This window comes from Podarcis liolepis, assembly GCF_965112155.1.
Source record: "Podarcis liolepis genome assembly, chromosome: 2".
NCBI classification, from domain to species: domain Eukaryota; kingdom Metazoa; phylum Chordata; class Lepidosauria; order Squamata; family Lacertidae; genus Podarcis; species Podarcis liolepis.
This window is the reverse complement of record NC_139555.1, coordinates 108,633,406-108,657,253: the sequence shown is the minus strand read 5'-3', so window position 1 is coordinate 108,657,253 and position 23,848 is coordinate 108,633,406. Positions and strand designations below refer to the sequence as shown.

General features: G+C 43.7%; 1 long non-coding RNA gene across 1 annotated transcript; it reads left to right on the top strand.

Moving 5' to 3' along the window:
- The first annotated feature begins 441 nt into the window (after positions 1 to 441).
- On the top strand, positions 442 to 5,642 carry LOC310702095. The gene is made up of 3 exons (XR_014523225.1): positions 442 to 641; positions 1,665 to 1,775; positions 4,396 to 5,642. It is a non-coding gene; the product is annotated as an uncharacterized lncRNA (long non-coding RNA).
- Positions 5,643 to 23,848: the final 18,206 nt, after the last annotated feature.

Genomic DNA, 23,848 nt, shown 5'->3' with positions numbered 1-23,848 from the left:
TGCACATCATTCATTCCACTGTGAGCAACAGTGAGATACAAAAGAAAGCTGCTAACACAACGATTCGGGAATATGGACTGGCCAGAAGTCAACCACTGTGATTCATCTGTAGGCTGGTTGAGAGTTCCTTGCTCGGCACATCGTACTATTACAATTGAAACCTGGAGCTGAACAGAAAACCCTCATAAGATAGCATCAGGCATCCGCTGAGGTCTACGACATTCTGTACAGCATGCAGCTGATTCCTCAGCACATTTGGATCTGTCCTAACAATCAGCACTTTATGCCTGAAAGGGCCCAAGACAACCATCACCTTCACTCTCTGCTGCCCATCTGAGTGGCCCAAGCATATTGCCAGAGGCTCCTTGGACCTTTCAAGGTCACCAGGATGAAGCAGGAAGCCAAGAGGGTTCCTCCCAGACTTATATAATGGATGTCTTGAACCCGGCTCCTGAAATCGAGCAGCGTGTTCCTGCCTGCCCTGGAAACCTGCAGTTTCTCAGCTGCTAGCCTTTGAAAGCTGTCTCTCCATACAAAAGGCATTCCAATGGAGCAGAGCTTGTTTCTTGGTAATCGAAGGCCACGTCTGCTTCAGGTCTGGCTACTTACATTCTGTGTTCTGCTTTGCCTCAGGACTGGAGGTAAGTATTGCCTCCGTCCCCCATCCCAGAAGAGGTGAAAGAAGAATAAACCACTGTTTTAGATAGGTTGACTCTATTAGTAGCAGGAGAGATATACTTTGTGGTGGTAGGGAGGAAATGCCTTCTGCCATAAGTTTGCAATAATTTAGTGTTATGGTACATGCTTTCATTCAGAAAGCCCCAGGTTAATCCGTTAGCATCTCCAGTCCGAAGGTTTCAGGAAAAGAGGGTGGGACATCCTGAGACTCTGGGAACAATAATGGGGCAAAATGGACAGGTAGCTTGAAATGCTGGAAGGCAGCTCCGTATGTATGTAGGAGTTAATCAGGCTGCCCGACGCCTGGTATATGTGTAGTGGTGGTGGTGTTGTGGTCTAAACCACTGAGCATCTTAGGTTTGCCGATTGGAAGGTTGGCGGTTTAAATCCTTGTGGTGGGTTGAGCTCCCATTGCTCTGTCCCAGGTCCTGCCAACCTAGCAGTTTAAAAACACACCAGTGCAAGTAGATAAATAGGGGTCAGCTTAGAGCTCATTGCAGGACAGAGTTAAGCTTCCATTGAGGGAGAAAGCTGCTTTTCTTCTGGGAGCGCCATCTTTGGAAAAAAGAGGATTCCCTTGTCTGGGTGGAATGTGTTGCTAGATTAAGGGCACAGGAGCATGCTATGAAACTGCATAGAGTTTTCTCATCCACAGAGATGTCAATTTTGTCTTACTTTCCATGGTGAAAAGAATCCTAATGCTCTAGGATCTATTCTGACAGCTATGTGTGCCCACAGCATTTTGGTGGGTTGGGATATTGAAAATCTTTTGGTCCCATCCCAAATTAAAGAAAGGGGTTTCGCTTGGTACTATGCTTTGCAGTACATCCAGGAAAGAAAATTGATATAAATGAGGGAAGTGGTAGGAGTCCCTGGGCTTCAGACTCCTTGTCTACCTCCTAATGAAGCCCCAGATTTGGTGACCGATGGGTGAAGGTGATGCTTTCATGGATAAACAGTAAAACAAATTTTTGTGCCTCCTACAGCAGATGCTGTGAAATGCAGAAAATGCATGCCAACAGGTCATGACAAGTCATGTGGATCAAAGGCGAAGACATGTGAGGGGCCATTCTGTGTAATGACAGAAAGATTGTCAGGTAAGGAGGCTTTTCTGTCTATGTTCCTCCTTTTTATGATGTGACTAGGATTTGCCTCTTCTGTGCTCTGGTAACCTCTTCATTTCTCTGATGAAAATGGGAATATCCCATTCCACAATGGTAATTATACTATTTATACCACACACATCTTACTGGGTTGCCCCAGCCACTCTGGGCAGCTTCCAACATGCATAAAAACATAATAAAACATTAAACTTTTTTTTTTAAAAAAAAAACCCTTCCCCATATAGGATTGCCTTCAGATTGCTTGGGAGTCCTCCATACTCTCCAACATTTCTCCAATGAAAATAGGCACATCCTAAGATAAAGTGGGGCATTCCAGAATCAAATCAGAAACCGGCTTCTCTAAATCAGGGACGTCCCTAGGAAATAGGGACACTTCCAGTGTCCGCTAGTTTAGACTACTGCATTATACGTAGCGCTGCCTTTGAAGACAATTAGGAAAATGCAGCTGGCCCAGAATTCAGTGTGGGGATGTTTAGGATAGTTAGCAAGGAAATATTTCTTAAGTATTATCCTTCCTTTGCTCATGCTAGTGAGTGATGTAGCAGAGCAAATCCCCTTCTGTACTCATGGAAGCTAGTTGATAGATTCCTTTGAATCTCTACAAACTGACTAACCCAATGTGGTTTGCTCAGATGGATTATTTCTGGTGTCTCATTTTCTCCCTCTTAAAATACAATAAATACTCACTTAAAAGTCTAACAATAATTTTACTCACAAGTTCACAGTACACATCCTGGAAGGCAGGCTTTAAGCTTCAGGTTAGAAACATACAATGTGGCTTACGTCCTTTGTGAGGATGGGCACAAGTGCTGCTGGCTGAGAGCCAGCAGCCAACAAAATGGAGGGGACTGAATCGAACAGAACTGAGACAAAATGGCTGCGTGACTCTCCCCATATGTATTGACCTCCTGGACCCTGCAATCATCCTCTGAGGCGCTTCTCCGTGTGGTTCCTCTGCAGGAAGTCTGGAGGGTGGCAATACGAGAACAATCCATTTCTGAGGTGGCCCCCTATGTGTGGAATGCTCTCGCCAGGGAAGCTCTCCTGGAACCATTGTTATACAACTTTAGATGCCAAGAAAAAACATTCCCCTCCTCCCAGACCTTTGGCTAATTAAGCAATCTATGGCCTTTAAAAATGTGGGGTTTTTTTGTTTTGTTTTCATTTGCTATTATGGTATGTATGTTTGTGTTTTTATATTGTAAGGCACTCAGTGATCTTTGGATGAAGGGTGGTGTGCAGAGTTAAGAAAGAATAAGAATGAGAATGAGAATGAGAATGAGAATAAGAATAATCATGAGCAGATCAGGATTAATGCTCAATAAATGGAAGAGCCCAAAGTTTTGCTAGTTCATAATAAAATTACTGTACATAATAAATTTACTACAGCAGTTCTGATTTTCTGGTCAGGTTCTGAATTCTCTTGGTAATGTAAGGAGTAACATCTTTTACCAAATTGGTTCATGAACAAATTGACAGACCTGCCCTTTCCTTGTCAAATATTGTGCATTGCTTGACAAGTGCAAAGTTGCAGCAGCAATATGAGAAACACTGGGCATTTCCAACGAATGGAGCATTAGAAAGCTTTCCCCCCAACTCCATTTTGAACACATGGGTTCAATTTTGCAGCTGGGGAGATTCCTGGACATATCACTGCAAGACAGACTGTGCAACAGTCTTCCAGCAGAACTGGAAGAGCTGCTTCATTAGAGTCTTGAATGCCAGCTATATTCTTACATTAAGCCACATTACGTAGAGGGACCTTGCTTAAGAAGATGAAATGTTGCCGAGGAACAAGGAAAGTGAGGTTTCTGCTTCAAGGAACTAACTGGCATGTCACTTGGAAAGTGGCCTATTTTTCAGTCTGAAGGAAAGGTATTTGGGATTTATCCTAGACAACAGTGGTGGAGATTCTGAGATTTAAGGATTTGTTTTATTTAGACATGTATTTTGCATATGTTTTAGCTTTATTTTATTTTAATGTTGACACTTTAGTAATTTTAGAGGGGGGGGATCAGTTTTAGGTATGCATTTGTCAGTGGAGCTTAATATGGAATTTATTTCAATGTGCTGTGAGCTTTGTCTTTTCTTTTGGTATGAACTATGTGTTAGGATTGTCCTACTCATGTGTAGGACCCTGGTAGAGACACAGGCCTGACTGGCATGCTCTCTCCCTCCTGGTCTGTCTGGAGCTTCAAAAGCTTTCTCCGGCCCGAACATCACAATACCAAGTGGCATTAGCTCGCTTAGGAACAGCAGGGTGTTAGCAGTTTGCTTAACAAATTCAGTAGCACAGCATTTTGGCTAAACTACTTTTATTTACAGATAATACACTTGGAGCATTCTGACTTACCTCCTTCCTCTTTCTCATCAGACAGAAAAGAGAAAGAACAAAGGACAATAGTCCCACATCACAGAAACACAGTAACATACACATCCTGTCTCTGTCACTTCCCACACTGTGGAATGAAAACATACACCGTCATGTGATAGAAAACAATCCCATGACTGCAAACATGGAGCAGGAATCCTAACACTATGGACTCCACTCGCCAGTTAGCATCAGCATAAGCACTTCTCTTTCTCTCGCCAGGTCAAAACCAAAACTTGAAGATCACGAAATTCTGTGGCAAAGCTGAGAATAAAAAGCTCTGTGGAACAGAAACGAAAAAGGGAGATAAACTTAAAGTACATTGCTGTGAAACCGACTTCTGTTTTGACTGATTTTACTGTTGTATTCTTGTATTGTTTTAACCCATCCAGAAACCTCATGGTAAAGGGTGGGTAGCCAATCTTTCTCCTTCTCTTTCACTTTCTCCTTTGAAAGACATAATATTAGAACATTTCATATCCTTTGCTTTTGACGGATGCCTGGTCTTCCTCCTGCAAACACAGAAAACACAGAAAAAACACAGAGCAAACACAGAAAAGCAAGAAACCCCACCCCGAGACTGTGATTCTACCACTGCAACCACTAGTACACTACTCACAGTAATGGAAATAACAATAACACTAATAATAATAAATTTGTTCCCCACTCATCTTAAATGTGTAGCCCCAGACATCTGTTTACCCCATTTTATGTACCCCCTTCTGCTCATGCTCCTGGTTTGAAATCCTGCTCTTCATCAGCCTGCCAAATGGGCCAATTGCAGGCTGGTGTGGAGAGGGAACAATCAGGATTCCCACAGGTCCGCTCCTGGGGGATTTAAAACAGCCCATGCCAGCCCCTGATGTCCAGCATTTCTTCATTGGATCAACCCACCCATTTTGCATGTGCAAATTGAATTGACCTTGCAATGGCTGCGGTGGTCACTGTATTGTTGGTGCCGGGTAGGAATTTGCTATGACCTGGAGGTTTTGCCTACCCTGTAGCAATTGTCACAACTTTGGCAGTTTAGGCGTTGGGTAACCTTAACCTTGGTTGGAGGGGGGGGGGTTGTACTCTGGCCTTCCCCTCCAGAAATAGGGTATGTGATGGAGTTGCTTCTGTCCATTTGCCCAGAAGGGCTTAGGGGCTTGGGCCTGTCCACCAGATTCTCAATTCATCTCTTCCTGAAGCTCATGGAACCCCTCTGTTCTTCCCAACCCCTCCTTGGTTGGAGAGCTTGAATATTCTCTTTTCACTTTCCTGAACATTGCCATGTAATTGGAACGTAGCAAAGCTTTTAAGTAATTTGGACTGGTGGGAGTTCTAGGTGGCCAATCAAGATAGAGTTCAATAATGATAGTTAAAATTACTGCTAGTTTTGCATGCAGAAAAAATGAGATAATAATAGCTTGCAATATTTGTTGTACCTTACGCAACAATGCTTTCCTTCAATAAAGTTTAAAAATGAAGTTGTGGTCTGTGTTCTGTTTTGGTTCCTGTGTAATTTTTGTATCTTGATCACACAAGAAATCCCTGTACCTTATATTTTCTGTTCCTGCCTATTTTAAAAGTATGGGCCATATTCCATGCTTTGCAACAGACTTCTGTGCTCAGCAGCACTTCCTCTCCCTCTCCTGCTTTCCCTCCAGCTTCCGGCAAGCACAGACAAAAATACAACAAAGCAGATCCTCCGTTCTGCACAACACTCTTGCATCATAAATGACAGTCTTCAAATAGAATCCCAAACATAAATCACATGAGCGCAGTCAGCATCTGGAAACATTAACATAACCATACCATGATAGTATCTTTCTCCAAGTCTTTGCACTCAGATTCCAAAATAAAAGGGCCTCAGTCAACTGACTAACCAGCCAACCTTCCACCTCTCCCCAGTTAAAAGCAGCAGCTCCTATTGGATGCTATCTGGCTCCAAGAAATATGAATTCTGTTCATGGGATTGCCAGGAATCAGAGTCTGTCTTGCAAGCCTGCTGTCTCTCCATGTCCCACATCTTTGAGTAAAGTTGGAGGTACATGCAATATGAAAGGACCACTTATGTATCACTCATGGAGAACAGAAACACATGGCTGTGCACATCATTCATTCCACTATGAGCCGCAGTGAGATACAAAAGAAAGCTGCTAACACAATGATTCAGGAATATGGACTGGCCAGAAGTCACCCATTGTGTTTCATCTGTAGGCTGGTTGAGAGCTGCCTGCTCGGCACATCGTACTATTACAACTGAAACCTGGAGCTGAACAGAAAACCCTCGTAAGATAGCATCAGGCATCCGCTGTGGTCCGCGACATTCTGTACAGCATGCAGCTGATTCCTCAGCCCATCTGGATTTGTGCTGACAGTCAGCACTTTATGCCTGAAAGGGCCCAAGACAACCATCGCCTTCACTCTCTGCTGCCCATCCGAGTGACCCAAGCATATTGCCAGAGGCTCTTTGGACCTTTCAATGCCACCAGGATGAGGTGAGAAGCCAAGAGGGTTCCTCCCAGCCGTATATAATGGATATCTTGAACCCGGCTCCTCAAAGTGAGCAGCGTGTTCCTGTCTGCCCTGAAAACCTGTGGTTACTCAGCTGCTAGCCTTTGAAAGCTGCCTCTCCATACAAAAGGCATTCCAATGGAGCAGAGCTTGTTTCTTGGTAATCAAAGGCCACGTCTGCCTTCAGGTCTGGCTACTTACATTTTGTGTTCTGCTTTGCTTCAGGACTGGAGGTAAGTATGGTCCCCACTTCTTGTCCTTGAACAGGTGAAGCAAGAATAAGCCACTCTTCTACATAGGTTGAATCTATGAGCAACCCGGAGGGGATGTACTTTGGAGCAAGAGTGGAATATATGCCCCCTTTAGTGGGGTTGTGATATTTCAGTGTTAGAGCTCTTGCCTTCCGTGAAGAAAGCCCCAAGTTAATCCCTTACCTACCATCTCCAGTTGAACGTTTCAGTGAGAAGATCGTGGCCTATCCTGATAATGGGGCAAAATAGACAAGGCAGTTCCCTATGTTTGTAGAAGTGAATCAAATCACCCACCTCTTGTTGCATGTGTATAGTTGGAGAGATTTAGGGCTCATGCACACTGCTGCTCACCCTGTGCTTTTGAGGCAAGGGCCAGGGGGTTTTCCATTTCCCCCCACCACTTTCTTCAGGAAAACTCGCTACTTTCGGCTGAATCCAAACAAACGTCAATCCACAGAAAACCCGACTGACGATTGCTTCGATTCAGAGTGTACCATCTTCAAGAAAGAAGGTCCAGCTGTCTAGGCGGAAGGTGTCGCTAGTCTCAGGCCACAGGAGCGTGCTACAAATTTGCGTACAATTTCCATCTCTTAATATATACACAGAGATGCAAATTTTGTCTGACTGTCCAAGGGAAAAAAGATTATACCATTTCTGTTCTGGGGTCTCTGCTGACAGCTATTGTGTGCTGATAGGATTTTGGTGGGTTAGGGCATTGAATATCAATTGGTCCTTCCACCAATGAAATACTGTCTCTTACAACAGATGCTGTGATATGCAGAAGATGCATCATGAAAGGTCCTGGCGAGCCATGCCTACCGAATGATATGACATGTGAGGCATCATTCTGTATGATGGTAGAAGGAGACTCTCCTGTTGAAAACAAAGTCCTTGTACCATACTTGTGTCCTTGTGTGAGTGTCTGGAGGCAGTTGGAGGATAGATGGCGGCTAACAGATTGAGGCTGAATCCTGACAAGACGGAAGTACTGTTTTGGTGGGACAGGAGGTGGAAGGGTGTGGAGGACTCCTGGTCCTGAATGGGGTAGGTGTGCCCCTGAAGGACCAGGTGCGCAGCATATGGCGGCCAAGAGGGCCAAACTTGGAGTCCAGCACTCTTCCGCTGCGCAGCTTGCAAACTGACCGTGCCGATCCAAACGTCCTTCCTCCTCTTTGGCCGGTAGCAGAGCGATCACAGCGGCTAGGACAATTGCAGTGTGTGGGTAATAATTCAGAACAGACACAAGGCGTTCCTTATCTTCTTAGCCTTTAATCATGTAGTATAACAGCATAAATCAGACCCGGCGAAACCTCGCACATTCTTCCTCTCGCATAGCTTACGAGACACAGACAGACTGAAACACTCAGAGCAAACCACTCCCGTAAGTGTCTGTGACCATGCCTCAGGAAAGAGACGTCACTCAGAACTCTTTAACCCTGTGAGTTCTGAAACCCTTAACACCCCCTCTCGTCTTGCATCCTGAGGGAAACTGAGGACCCCTATTTACAGACCTCTTTGAGTTCAACTCACCTCCCATTGCCTTTTGCCTCCCACTGGCATCTATCCCAGGCAATTGTTGAATCCCTTCCACACTCCCAGAATCACACTGTGCGAAACCAACCCACGCACTGGTGACCTGAAACCTCTCAGGTGGAATCCCCTTTGTGGTGCGAGTTGACCGCTGGAGCACAACCTCAGGTGCTCCTCCTGAGCCACTGGGGTCAGCAAGTGTGTCTCCCAGCGCAGAAGACTCCCCCTCTGATTTGCTGCGTCTTCGGGCCTTCTGCACTTTGCTAACAGGAGATGAAGGCTCACTCTTGGGTTCTCTCTTAACATGTGGAGAAACCCCCCCCTGTGCCTGACCTTCATCAGCAACCTGGTCTTCAGCAACAGGCTCCGCCTCTGTTTCTCCTTCCTCCCTTTCCTCCCCCTCAGAATCGGACAGACATTCTGAGAGAACATCAGGACCATCCCTAGGCCGTGACCAACCACCCTGCTCACAGAACTCAGCATGTTTGCTGACCAGCAGCTTGGACTGATCACCCTCTGGGTATGCAAACTTCCACCCATTCGTTGCAGGATCATACCCACAGAAGATCATTTCCTGGTACCTTGGACCACCCTCCTTCCGTTGAGCTGTTGGTATTGGCACTGAAGCCCTGGAACCAAACGCACGGAAGAAATGCACCTGTGGCTTTTGCTTGTGCAACAGAAAAAACGGTGTGTCACCTACAGCGTGATTGTAGGACCTGTTAAAAACAAAGCTGGCAAATTTCCAAGCTTCACTCCAAAAGCTCTGAGGCAGCCCAGAGTCACACAGCAAAACCCTGACAGCTTCAGCCAGTGTTTCACTCCTGTGCTCTGCCATGCCTCTCTCTTGAGGAGACTTTGCACCCGTCACCTGGTGACGAATTCCCTTTTGCTTGAAAAACTCCTTCAGAGCAGACCCAGTGAACTGTGACCCACGGTCACTCCTGAACCCTTGCACTTTGGTGGAGAACCTTAGTTCCACCTCCGCAACCCAATCCTGGATCAGTTGCGCCGCCTCCCCCTGCGTTTTGAGAGAGAAAGACCACCCGTTCTGAGAAAAATCATCTGTCACTGTCAGCACAAACCTGGCCCCACCCAGACTCTCACACTTCATGGGTCCTGCAAGGTCTGTGTGAACCAGCTCAAAAGGTTTTGTGGTTACCCTCTTTACCCCGGGATAACTGCACCTTTGTACCTTTCTGCATGCCCTGCACTCTAGGGATTTCCCACATGGTGTGATTTTGCAACCCTTGGTGCAGTTGGGCAACCTCTGAACATCTTCCAAACAAGCATGAGACATTCTCTTGTGCCATACATGAACACATGAATCATGGCTGGGAACACTAGCACACTGCGCCTGTGCTTTTCCAGCATTCCCCCCACCCTCCAGAGGTGTTTCCAGAACAAAGAGATTGTTCTTGCATTCCATGTTGACAAGTTGTTTCCCCCCTCTGAAAATGGAACAGGCATCATTTTCAAAGCAAACTTTGTACCCTTGCTTTACAAGAGCAGGTACAGATAACAGGCAACAATGTATCCCCGGCACAATAAAGCACTCCAGCTCCGCCTGCAAAAAGGAAAGATAAATATTTGCAACTGTAGAAACTGGCTTTTGTGTCCCATTAGCAAACGTAACAGTTGTTCCAGCTGAAACAGCCCTGCAATTCCGCAGCCCCCCAGCAGGTGCTGTTCCAATCAGGTGGTGACTGGCTCCGGAATCCACCACCCACTGCACAGCTGTGTCCCTGCTGGGAGTGTTTTTCAAAGTTGCCAGAGAAGCCGTGAGATGATAACAGTCTCCCTTCTCTGAGTCACGTCCTTCCTTCGCGTTCCCACGCTGGCCTCCTCTCCGAGACTGGTTCCCATGGGAAACGACCTTGGAGACATCCTGCCCGGCCTCTCTGCTCCTCTGCGGACAAGCCCTTTTAAAATGGCTGTTGGACCCACAGAGATAGCACCGACGAGTGGAAAAAGCCTGAACAGAGCTCTCATCTGGCTTGGCCCCCCCTCTGCAACCGGTGGAGCTGCCTGCACCAGACCTCCCCTCTTTGACACGCCTTTCCTGTTCGTCCGAAAGACGTCCTGTCACGTATTGCAGAGTCAAATCCTGTGGACTCATCGATTCCAAAGACAGACACAAATTGTCATAACTTTTGTCCAGAGAGCTGAGCAAAATATAAACCTTCAGCTCCTCTGAGAAGTTGACTTGCAACAGCCTCAACTCATTGAAAACAGAGAGCATCTCAGTAACATGCTGTCTGATGTTCCCACCAGGACGCAGCTTCATCTCAAACAAGCGCCTGGTGGTGTGGATCTTTGCACCAGCCGTAGTTCTGTGGTGCACCCTCTCAAGAGCTTGATAAGCCTCCTGAGCAGTGTCCAGCCCTTCAACCAGGGGTAGCTGGGAACCCTCCAAACTGAGCACTATAGCTCCCAGGGCTTTCTGGTTTTTCCTCTGCGAAGCGTGAGCAGCTGCTATGTCCGCCGCCGATGCGCCTGCTGCAGCCTGTAGAGGGGGCCCTGGGTTGCCTCCCACAGCCCCTTGGCTACCAGCCAGGCCTTTAGCTTCCGGCTCCATTCTTGCCAATTTTGTCCATTTAATTTTTCGAAGGGGATGGTGTATGATTCATGACCGTCTGCCATCTCCTCCCCTGGGGGCTAAGCGTACTCACGTCTCAGCAGTAGCTTCCTCCGGCTCCCGGCTCAGGCAGACCGCTTCTCCCCAGCGAGCTCCTTCCAGCCTCAAAGAAAGCTCTAGCTGGCCCCAGCAACCTCACAGCTGGCTTGCTGGCTTCCCCCACACGTGGGACGTTCCTGCAACAGCTTCAAAGCGTTGGCAAACTGCCCATAACCTATGGCGGCCAAGAGGGCCAAACATGGAGTCCAGCACTCTTCCACTGCGCAGCTTGCAAACTGACCGTGCCGATCCAAACGTCCTTCCTCCTCTTTGGCCGGTAGCAGAGCGATCACAGCGGCTAGGACAATTGCAGTGTGTGGGTAATAATTCAGAACAGACACAAGGCGTTCCTTATCTTCTTAGCCTTTAATCATGTAGTATAACAGCATAAATCAGACCCGGCGAAACCTCGCACATTCTTCCTCTCGCATAGCTTACGAGACACAGACAGACTGAAACACTCAGAGCAAACCACTCCCGTAAGTGTCTGTGACCACGCCTCAGGAAAGAGACGTCACTCAGAACTCTTTAACCCTGTGAGTTCTGAAACCCTTAACACAGCATGGGAGTCATTTTGGACTCACAGCTGTCCATGGAGGCACAGGTCAATTCTGTGTCTGTCTACCAGCTCCATCTGGTACGCAGGCTGAGACCCTACCTGCCCATGGACTGCCTCGCCAGAGTGGTGCATGCTCTGTTTATCTCCCGCTTGGACTAGCAATGCGCTCTATGTGGGCTACCTTTAAAGGTGACCCGGAAACTACAACCAATCCAGAATGGGGCAACCAGACTAGTGACTGGGAGTGGCCACTGAAACCGCATAACACTGGTCCTGAAAGACCTACATTGGCTCCCAGTACGTTTCCAAGCACAATTCAAAGTGTTGGTGCTGACCTTTAAAGCCCTAAATGGCCTTGGTCCAGTATACCTGAAGGAGCATCTCCACCCTTATCGTTCATGTTGTATTATTGGACTAATACAATAAAATTATCTTCATTCACTGGGAACTTCTTTGTTCCCCTTTGGGCCACAGCAGATGCCCATGCATTCCCTTACTTGTTCCTTTTTTTAAGCTTTCCTTTTTTGTAAATATTCTGTGGCATAGTATCAGCAGCACAGCTTCCTGGAGACAGCAACAACTGAATGATCAGATGGGTCAAACACTTTGTGAAATGATGGGGTCCTTGCCAAACTCAGTGGTTGGTGCATAAACTTGGATTACTGTTAATTATGCCCATTTTCTCTATATAGAGGGCATGTCATTTTGTGGCTTCCTTTGCTGCTGCTCCCTTTTATTGGAATAAAACCAAACACTGGTGCTGAAGAAACTGAAATTGACCAATTCTATGAAGACTTACAACGCCTTATAGAAATGACACAAAAGAAGGATGTTCTTCTCATTATAGGGGATTGGAATGCTAAAGTAGGGAGTCAAGAGATAAAAGGAACTGGCAAGTTTGGCCTTGGAGTTCAAAATGAAGCAGGGCAAAGGCTAATAGAGTTCTGCCAGGAGAACAAGCTGGTCATCACAAACACGCTTTTCCAACAACACAAGAGACGACTCTACACATGGACATCACCAGATGGGCAGCATCGAAATCAGATTGATTATATTCTCTGCAGCCAAAGATGGAGAAGCTCTATACAGTCAGCAAAAACAAGACCTGGAGCTGACTGTGGCTCAGATCATCAGCTTCTTATAGCAAAATTTAAGCTTAAACTGAAGAAAGTAGGAAAAACCACTGGGCCGGTAAGATACAATCTAAGTCAAATCCCTTATGAATACACAGTGGAAGTGAGGAACAGGTTTAAGGATTTAGATTTGGTGGACAGAGTGCCTGAAGAACTATGGATGGAGGCTCAGAACATTATACAGGAGGCAGCAACTAAAAACATCCCAAAGAAAAGGAAATGCAAGAAAGCAAAGTGGCTGTCCAACGAGGGCTTACAAATAGCGGGGGGCAAGCAAAATGTGAGGGAAATAGTGAAAGATACAGGAAATTGAATGCAGATTTCCAAAAAATAGCAAGGAGAGACAAGAAGGCCTTCTTTAACGAGCAATGCAAAGAAACAGAGGAAAACAATAGAATTGGAAAACCTGAGATCTGTTCAAGAAAATTGGAGATATGAAAGGAACATTTCGTACAAAGATTACCATAATAAAAGACAAAAGTGGAAAGGACCTAACAGAAGCAGAATACACAGTGGCAAGAATACACAGAGGAACTATACCAGAAAGATATGGATGTCTTGTACACCCCAGGTAGTGTGGTTTGCTGACCTTGAGACAGACATCCTGGAGAGTGAAGTCAAATGGGCCTTAGAAAGCACTGCTAACAACAAGGCCAGTGTATCTGAAGAAGTGTGCATGCACACGAAAGCTTATACCAAGAACTAACTTAGTTGGTCTTTAAGGTGCTACTGGAAGGAATTTTTTTATTTTGACTATGGCAGACCAACACGGCTACCTATCTGTAACAAGGCCAGTGGAAGTGATGATATTCCAGCTGAACTATTTAAAATTTTAAACAATCATGCTGTCAAGGTGCTACACTCAATATGCCAGCAAATTTTGAAAAACTCAGCAGTGGCCAGAGGATTGGAGAAGATCAGTCTACATCCCAATCCCAAAGAAGGGCAGTGCGAAAGAATGCTCCAACTACCGCACAATTGCACTCATTTCACATGCTAGCAAGGTTATGCTTAAAATTCTACAAGGCAGGCTTAAGCAGTATGTGGACCGAGAACTCCCAGAAGTGCAAGCTGGATTTTGAAGGGGCAGAGGAACCAGAGACCAAATTGCAAACATGCCCTGGATTATGGAGAAAGCTAGAGAGTTCCAGAAAGACATCTACTTCTGCTTCATTGACTATGCAAAAGCCTTTGACTGTGTCGACCACAGCAAACTATGGCAAGTTCTTAAAGAAATGGTAGTGCCTGACCACCTCATCTGTCTCCTGAGAAATCTCTATGTGGGACAAGAAGCTACAGTTAGAACTGGATATGGAACAACTGATTGGTTCAAAATTGGGAAAGGTGTACGGCAAGGCTGTATATTGTCTCCCTGCTTATTTAACTTATATGCAGAATTCATCATGCGAAAGGCTGAGCTGGATGAATCCCAAGCCGGAATTAAGATCGCCGGAAGAAATATCAACAACCTCAGATATGCAGATGACACAACCTTGATGGCAGAAAGTGAGGAGGAATTAAAGAACCTTTTAATGAGGGTGAAAGAGGAAAGCGCAAAATATGGTCTGAAGCTCAACATCAAAAAACGAAGATCATGGCCACTGGTCCCATCATCTCCTGGGAAATAGAAGGGGAAGAAATGGAGGCAGTGAGAGATTTTATTTTCTTGGGCTCCATGATCACTGCAGATGGTGACAGCAGTCACGAAATTAAAAGACACCTGCTCCTTGGGAGAAAGGCGATGGCAAACCTAGACAGCATCTTAAAAAGCAGAGACATCACCTTGCCAACAAAGGTCCATATAGTTAAAGCCATGGTTTTCCCGGTAGTGATGTATGGAAGTGAGAGCTGGACTATAAAGAAGGCTGATCGCCGAAGAATTGATGCTTTTGAATTATGGTGCTCTAGGAGACTTTTGAGAGTCCCATGGACTGCAAGAAGTTCAAACGCATCCATTCTTAAGGAAATCAGCCCTGAGTGCTCCTTGGAAGGACAGATCGTGAAGGACAGATCCAGTACTTTGGTCACCTCATGAGAAGAGAAGACTCCCTGGAAAAGACCCTGATGTTGGGAAAGATGGAGGGCACAAGGAGAAGGGGACGACTGAGGACGAGATGGTTGGACAATGTTCTCGAAGCTACAAACATGAGTCTGACCAAACTGCTGGAGGCAGTGGAAGACAGGAGTGCCTGGCGTGCTCTGGTCCATGGGGTCACGAAGAGTCGGACACGACTAAACGACTAAACAACAAACGGGCATATTTCCTAAATAGTAGAGCAATAAACTTCAAGAAAATGGAACAACTTCTATATTGTAATGTCTTGCTGCCCCTTTTATTGGAGATTCATGATGTTGTAAAACATATGTGGCCTCCACATTGATCATCTAACCTTGAGCAAGTCAGGATGAATGCTCAATAAATGGAAGAGCCCAAAGTTTCTCTAGGGAGTACCGCATTGGCATGAATATAAGCCGCACCCACAAATAAACCACACTTTTAGAATTGAAGGGGGGGGGGAGAGAAAAAAGACAATACTCAGGCTGCTTCCTGGGGGGAGCCACACTGCTTTGCTGGCGGCCTTCCACCTTCTTTCTGGTGGCTTGGGGAAGGCTTGGGAGCGGTGGGCAGGCAGTGCGCCATTGCCCCGTGCTTCCGGGCTGCTTCCTGGGGGGGAGCTGCGCCACTTTGCCAGTGGTGTAAGGTCACAGATATAAGCCGTACTTGAACTTTTCACTGTTGGAATTTGGGGGGGAAATGAGGCTTATATTCAGGCCAATGCGGTAATAAATTTACTACAACAGTTCAAATTTTCTGGTCAGGCTCTGAATTCACTTGGTAATGTAAGGAGTAACATCTTTTACCAAAGCAGTCAATGAGCAATTGACAGAGCTGTCCCTTTCCTCATCCAACATGGTGCATGATGCGTAGCGTATTGTCACATGACAGTGCATTGGTTGGCAAGTGCAAAGTCTCAGCAGCAATACGAAAAAGACCAAGCATTTCCAATGAAAATGGAGCATTAGAGAGCTTTCCCCCCAACTCCATTTTGAACACATGGATTCACTTGTGAAGCTGGGGAGATTCGTGGACATATCACTGCAAGGCAGACTGTGCAACAGTCTTCCAGCAGTAATGGAAGAGTTACCTCATTAAAGTCTTGAATGCCAGCTATATTCTTATATTAAGCCACATTACGTAGAGGGGCCTTGCTTAAGAAGATGAAATGTTGGAGAGGGACAGGAAAAGTAAGGTTTCTGGCATGTCACTTGGAAAGTGGCCTATTTTTCAGTCTGAAGGGAAAATATTTGGGATTTATCCTTGACAACAATGGTGGAGTTTCTGAGATTTAAGGGTTTGTTTTATTTAGACATATATTTTGCATATGCTTTAACCTACTTTTATTTTAATGTTGACACTTAAGCTTTAGCAAAATGAATTCAAATGTCTGTTTTAAGTATACTTTTCAAGATTGAGTTCAAATTGTAAAGTGTGGTTCATGTAACCTTTGTCCTCTCTTTTGGTATGGATTTTGGACTATTACAATAAAATTATCTTCATTGACTGGTTAATCTCAACAAAGATATTTCTCTATCTCTCTCCAGTTGAAACTGAAGAATTGGTGAAAGCCTTCAAAGAATGTGGCCCTGATCATATGAAAAAGGCATGTGGAATGGAAGTATCAGGTGCAACGAAAATGAAAACGTCGTGCTGTCAAACTGACTTATGTTTTGACTGATTTTACTATTCTGTTCCTAAATTGCTCCTCCTTCCTGTTCCAGAGAAGAGGACCACCCATTTGTGCCCACTCATTTATGCGTTCCTTCACTGTAACTTCTCCCCACAAAAGTGTGCAACTGACTGCAGCAAGAGGGTGGGATGGGATCTTCCTTGATGAGTTCATAGACACCTACCAAGCAGTGCTTTACACTGTCTACTCTTACCTTCCCCACACCTGACCTCATATGAAGTCAGGCGTAGTGTGGATGTGGGCTGGGGTGGGGGTCTTCTGAAATAGCCTCTTGTGCCAAATGGGGAAGACCAGAATGCTTCCTTATGCCTAGAGTTCCCCTCCCTTGCTAGAACTGGGCAAATCACAGAAAATTTTATCCAAAACATTCGCTTGTGATTGGGATAGTGATGAGATTCATTAAAAAGAGGGCGAACTTGGATGGTCTCTGCCTGCTCGTCAGCAAAACCATCTGCCTCAAGTCATAGGACAGTTTTCTATCTTGGTCTGTTCTGTCTGAGTCTCATGATTCTCTGCAAACTCTGAATGATCATGAGTCCCATTCCTAGAGAGGGATCGTACATTTGGCATAACAGGCATCTGCCCTAATTCTGACAGGACCCTGATTCTTTATCAGCTCTTAACCATGTTCTTAGAACATCTCATTCCACACAGTCAGTCAAGATGGTTGGGGGGAGTCTGGAACCACTTCTATTTGCACTCTCCTGCGTCCTGTCCATCAGATTCTCTTTTTTTTAAAAAAAGATATTTATTGAGAATTTTTTAGAATTACAGAAAAAAACAAAGCAGAAAAAGAAAAAAGAGAAATCAAAGAGAAAACAAACCACATCAAACAATACAAATTCAAAAAACAAAAATACACCACAAACAGATAAAAATAAATCCTGCAAGGTCAGATGCCTAGTCCCACGATTGTAATCTGTAACAGCTGCCGGCTCCCTGGAATTAGATACAGTTTCACAGTCTCCCTCTAGGGGGAAAACTTCTATTTGTTCTTGCAACAAAGTTTCCTTTTTGAGATATTTTGCCAATATTTGTTCCTTTAAAATGCGAAAGGAAACAGTGGAATCACTATGTCTCTCTTCTTTTAGCTATTTGTCAAAAACGTTTGCGTCTGGTCAATGAGCTTCAAATGTCAGTCCTGACACCCCGCTCCAGGATCAGGACGGAGGAAAGTTACTTTACTTTAAACTCACTTTAAACAGTCCGAAAAAGATCCCCCTCCTTCTCCTGCTGTCGAAGGGGGGTTCCACAATTTTAAATGATGAAATCCAATCCTTTAAAGGCGATTTTCTGAACTCTAGTTTACGTTGTCTTTGCTTTATTCTGTCTACAAAAGAACGGAAGGCTGACTTCCTCTTTAGACCTTCCCGTTTCATTACCAAATTGAAGTAAATTTTTAAGTCCAATTCCTTTCTGTTCGCAAGTCCTTATTTAAAGTCCAATTGTTCAAAGTTTAAGTACTCACGGGTGCTTATTTTAGAAGCCAAATTGTCCCAGGGAAAAGGCAGCGCTCTCCGGCAACGGCTATGCGGCTTCGCTCCACGGAAATAGCAGTTGACTCACAGCACCGCGCCACTTCCCCCTCTTCGCTTTGGAGCCAGTTAGTGGGTTCCTTTGCGGGTTGGGGGGGCGCTAAGGGTGCCCGCCGAGTCCCATGGTCACAGGCCTCATCCGCCTATGATTTTTAAAAGGGTCCCTGCTTCGCTGTAGCGGAAAAGACCCATTTCGCGCAGAGCTAGTCCGTCCAGTTCAGAGGGAGTCCGCCATTGCCGATGGCGCCACCCCGGAAGTCCTGTCCATCAGATTCTCAATTCATCTCTTCCTGGAGCTCATGGAACCCCTCTGTTCTTCCCAACCCCTCCTTGGTTGGAGAGTTCAAATGTTCTCTTTTCTCTTTCCTGAACATTGCAATGTAACTGGAACATAGCAAAACTTTTAAGTAGTGTGGACTGGTGGGAGTTCTAGGCGGCCAATCACGATAGAGTTCGATAATAATAGTTAAAACGATTGCTAGTTTTGCATGCAGAAATAACGTGAGAGTAATACCTTGTAATATTGTTTTCTCAGATGCTTCAATGGTTACTTTCAATAAAGTTTGCAAGTGAACTTGTGGTCTATATTTTGCTTCCAGTCTGACATCTGGCTTCAAAATGGTGTTAAATGTATGCAAACACAGGCAAAAATCAAGAAGGTTCCTCCCAGCCTCATATAATAAGTGTCTTGTGAATTGGAAGGAACAGGCATTCTTTTCACATAAGATAGTACAGTGGTACCTCAGGTGAAGTACTTAATTCATTCCAGAGGTCCGTACTTAACCTGAAACTGTTCTTAACCTGAAGCACCACTTTAGCTAAGGGGCCTCCTGCTGCCGCTGCGCCACCGGAGCATGATTTCTGTTCTCATCCTGAAGCAAGGTTCTTAACCTGAAGCACTATTTCTGGGTTAGTGGAGTCTGTAACCTGAAGCGTATGTAACCTGAAGCGTATGTAACCCGAGGTACCACTGTATCAGGTGGGCATGGAGGTCTAGGACACTGTGTTCAACATTGGTCCATCCGCCCATTAGGAGAACCACTGCCCTCATCACCCTTGCATTGCATAGATACCCCAGCATATTGCCGAAAGCCTCATGCATTTTCCAAACCCACCAGGATCGGGTGAGATGAGATGCCCCCCGGCTGTATACAATGGCTGCATTGAACCTGATTCTTCAAACATGAGCAACATCTTCCTTACCATAAGTTAAGCTACTACTGCTATTTATTGCCTGATTCTTTTTCTGCCAAGGGACAAATGGGTGCGACCGTCTCAGCACAGCAAACCCTTTGCAAAGAGTGTAGAGAATGGATTAACCAGAAAAGTATTCAGGACTCTTTCTACATTGAAATACATTATTGGACGTTGAGGGGAACAGAAAGAGCGTAGTTTGGGAATCCAGTGGAAACTTGGGGTTCAGCTACATTAGTAAAGAAAAAATGCTTCATATACTTTATAACATCGTGCCACCAGATGGTGCTGTGGAATCCCATCTTTTTGCCAACGTGATTTCCCTTTATGAAGTTTTACAACATGTTTTCCTGAAACGCTTTTTGTCTAGATCCAGCCTTGAAAATAAAGCCTTGAAGAGAGGAGTGGTATTGTACATAAAAAATAAACTGGAGGCGCAACAAATATTTAAGGATGAAGAAGGGAGAATTATAGCAGTCCAAGTCAATTGGTAAGGCGAAAAACTGATAATCATTGGAGTTTATGCACCGAATGGAAATAAAATGGAATTCTTTAAGGACTTGGAGGAAAGATTATTTGAATATTTGGATCAAAAGATCATAATAATGGGTGATATGAATGGTGTAGTTTCGATGGAAATGGATAGACTACGGGCATCTGGGAAAACAAAAGAAGGGAAACTTCCAAAATCATTCTTTGAAATGGCAGAGACCTGTAACTTGACGGACATTTGGCGACTAAGACACCCATTAGAAAAACAATTCACATTTATTTCAGATGCAAATCAATCAATGTCAAGAATTGATCAGATATGGAAATCCAATGAACTAACGTTGGGAACCTTAAAGATTGAAATACAACCAAAAGTCTTCTCAGATCATAATGCAATTAAATGTATTCTAAAAGGATATGAAGAAAAATCTTTCAGATGGAGAATAAATGAAAACCTGTTGGACGATCAGAAGATAGTGGAAAGGGCACAGAAATGCCTAACGGACTACTTTGTAAATAATGTGAATAAAGGCACAAGAATGTGTACGGTGTGGGACGCTAGTAAAGCGGTGATGAGGGGTTTCTTTATCCAGCAAAATGCAATTAAAAACAAAATGAGAGAAAAAGGGAAAAAGGAAATCCTAAAACAAATTATGGAAAATGAGAAAAAATTAACTACTAGGCCCAAGGATGAAAAAGTGAAACAAAATATAAAAGTGCTTCCAACTCAATTTGCGATGATAATTAATAAGGAAGTGGAATGGAATATTCAAAAAATGAAGCAGAGGAATTTTGAATTTGCAAATAAGTCTGGAAAATGGCTGGCTTGGCAAATTAAAAAAGGAAAGAGCAAAATACAATAAACAAAATAAAAGTGGAAGATCAAGATATTGAAAATCCGAAGGGAATTAGGAAAGGATTTGTAGATTTTTATAGAGAATTGTAGAGGTGTGGGGTAGAATGAAATTATCATTTTGGGGAAGAATTGCAACGATAAAGATGAGTGTGTTACCGAAAATGTTGTTTTTATTCCAAGCAATTCCAATAATTAAAGGAGTAGAAATATTTAAAGAATGGCAAAAGGTAATTTCAAGATATATCTGGCAGGGCAAAAAGCCGAGAATAAAATTTAAGCTGTTAACAGATTTAAAAGAGAGGGGAGGCTTTGCCCTGCCAGATTTGAGGTTATATTATGAAGCATCATGTATATGTTGGTTGAAAGAATGGATGAAATTAGAAAATACAGATTTGTTAGATTTGGAAGGATAATGATAATAGATTTGATTGGCACGCCTATTTATGGTACAAAAAGAAACAAGTGTATAAAGGTTTTGAAAATCATATTATTAGAGGATCTCTGATCGAGGTATGGGGTAGGTATAAAAACCTACTGGAACCAAAAATCCCACATTGGCTATCACCATTAGAGGTGATGAGTGTTAAAAAGATCAATATGTCTAGGAGGTGGATAACATATGGGAGTTTAATCGAGAAAGAAGGAAGTAAGTGGAAAATGAAACCATATGAAGAAGTGAAAGAACATGTAAATGATTGGCTGCATTACTTTCAGATTAATGAAATGTTTAGAAAAGAGGTTGCAGAAAGAGGCTATTTTGAAAAAGAATCTAGGTTTCAACGAGAAGTATTGAATAATGAAGTTAAAAAATTATCTATGATGTATAAAGTATTATTAGAATGGCATTTGAAGGATGAAGAGTTTAAATCAGTTATGATTCAATGGGCCAAAGATTTTGGACATAACATTCAATTTGATGATTGGATAAAATTATGGAAGGAAGGGATGAGATTTACAGCATGCACCACAATTAAAGAAAATGTTATGAAAATGATATATCGATGGTATATAACACCAGTCAAATTAAGTAAGATGTATAAGGTGAGTAATAAATGTTGGAAATGAAAGGAGAAAGAAGGGACATTTTATCATATGTGGTGGGAATGTAAAAAAATGAAGTGCTTCTGGGAAATGATATACAATGAGATAAAGAAAATATTGAAATATACATTTCTTAAAAAACCAGAAGCATTCCTATTAGGAATTTTAGGTGGTGAGATAAAAAGGAAGGATCAGAAAGTATTTTTGTATGCAGTAACAGCAGCTAGAACTCTGGTGGCCCAGAAATGGAAACAAGAAGAAATGCCCACGATTGAAGAATGGAGAACAAAATTACTGGATTATGCAGAACTGGACAGATTAACAGGGAGGATTCGCAACCAACGGGACCAAAGATTCACTGAGGACTGGAATAAATTTACAGAATATATTAAAAATATTTGTGATAATGATATAACGTTTGTAAGTTTCCAAGAAGCTCTGTAAGAAGGTTTGGTAGAAATATTGTTTAAATAAGATGGTAAGATAAGATATACATAATGCAATAGAAATGAAGAAATGTGAAGATATGTAATAACTACAGAAAATTATCAGACATGTTGATGGAGGTCTAAAAGAAAAAAGATGTGTGATGAATTCTTAATGTTTAATTGTGTTATAAATTTGTTTTTATTGGAAAATTAATAAAAAATATATACAAAAGAAAAGAAAAGAAAAGAAAAGAAATTGCTGGCTCTAAGAGATCATCCTCCAGTGAATTCAGTTTTTGCATTTGGAGAGAGGACTGATTGTATCCTTCTGGTGACTGAGTGATTGGGATATTCCAAAACTTAGACGGAGCCCTCTAAATTTCTTTTTTTCGTTCTCCCCCCGTCCCCCCCGCTACACAATACTCGTTTCTATGGCTCATTGTAAAATGGCATTTTACTGAGGATTCTGGTGCAGTCTTTTTGAGGAAAAAGGGTTCTATTTAATTTGTCCAATTTACAAGCTGTGGGAGTGTCTGTGGCAAGGTCAAAATGGTTGCACAGGAATCCACTCAGTGCCTGCATAGTATGTCATCCAAACTGTCTCTGATGGAGGCCTGTATACCCCAAACCCTTGCAAACACACTCCTTCCATTATAGGTCTCATTAGTTAATACTAAGAGTAACACATTGAAATATACTCAGAGTTGAGAGTGGATTTCATGCTCTTTATTCAGCTCATAGTGGTGAGGAGGGAATGGAAGTCCCCTCAAAGTATCTGCTTTATATACATTATTTACACAATGGGCTGCACGTGATTGTCTAATTCTGGAATTCTCCTGTAGGCCAATCACGCTGTGGATTCACTTCTATCTGGAGCTGGATTGGGTGGTTCCTGCCGACCAATCATACTGCTGCATTGTTCTAGGACCAATCAGACTGCTGCATTCTGAATCCTATTGTTCTAGGACCAATCAGACTGCTGCATTTTGGATCCTGTTCAACTCAGTACATAACACCCATACATACAAAATCCCCCTCCGCCAGGTAAACATGTTAAATAGACACCTTGCCACATTGATAGCTTGCTCCACTGAGATCTATGGCCAACACTGTAGAGCCATAAACTTCCATGAAGGGGGATGAAGGGGGATGGCAGGAATGGCAATTACAGTGTCCCAGGTCTTTGAGCAAGGTCGAAGATACATGCAAAATTAAAGGATCACTTATATATCACTCATGGAAGACTGGCAGAAACACATGGCTGTGCATACCATTCATTACGCTGTACAAATGAAAGCAGCTAACACAACGATTCTGGAATATGGGCTGGCCAGCAGTCACCCATTCTGTTTCATCAGGACTCAGTACGGGCCACACGATCTCCTGCAATGATTTTGCAAAGTTTTGCAAATTTATAATGAAATGAAAAAGGTACTTAAATATACCTTTCTGAAGAAACCAGAGGCTCTCTCCTGGGCATGGTCGGCCAATTGGTACTAAAAAAGGATAGAACTTTTTTTATGTACGCCACAACAGCAGCAAGAATACTTATCGGGAAGTATAGGAAGACACAAGAACTACCCACCTGGGAAGAATGGCAGGTGAAGGTGATGGACTATATGGAATTGGCGGAAATGACTGGCAGAATCCGAGACCAGGGAGAAGAGTTGGTGGAAGAAGATTGGAAGAAATTTAAAGTTTATTTACAGAAACATTGTAAAATTAAGGAAT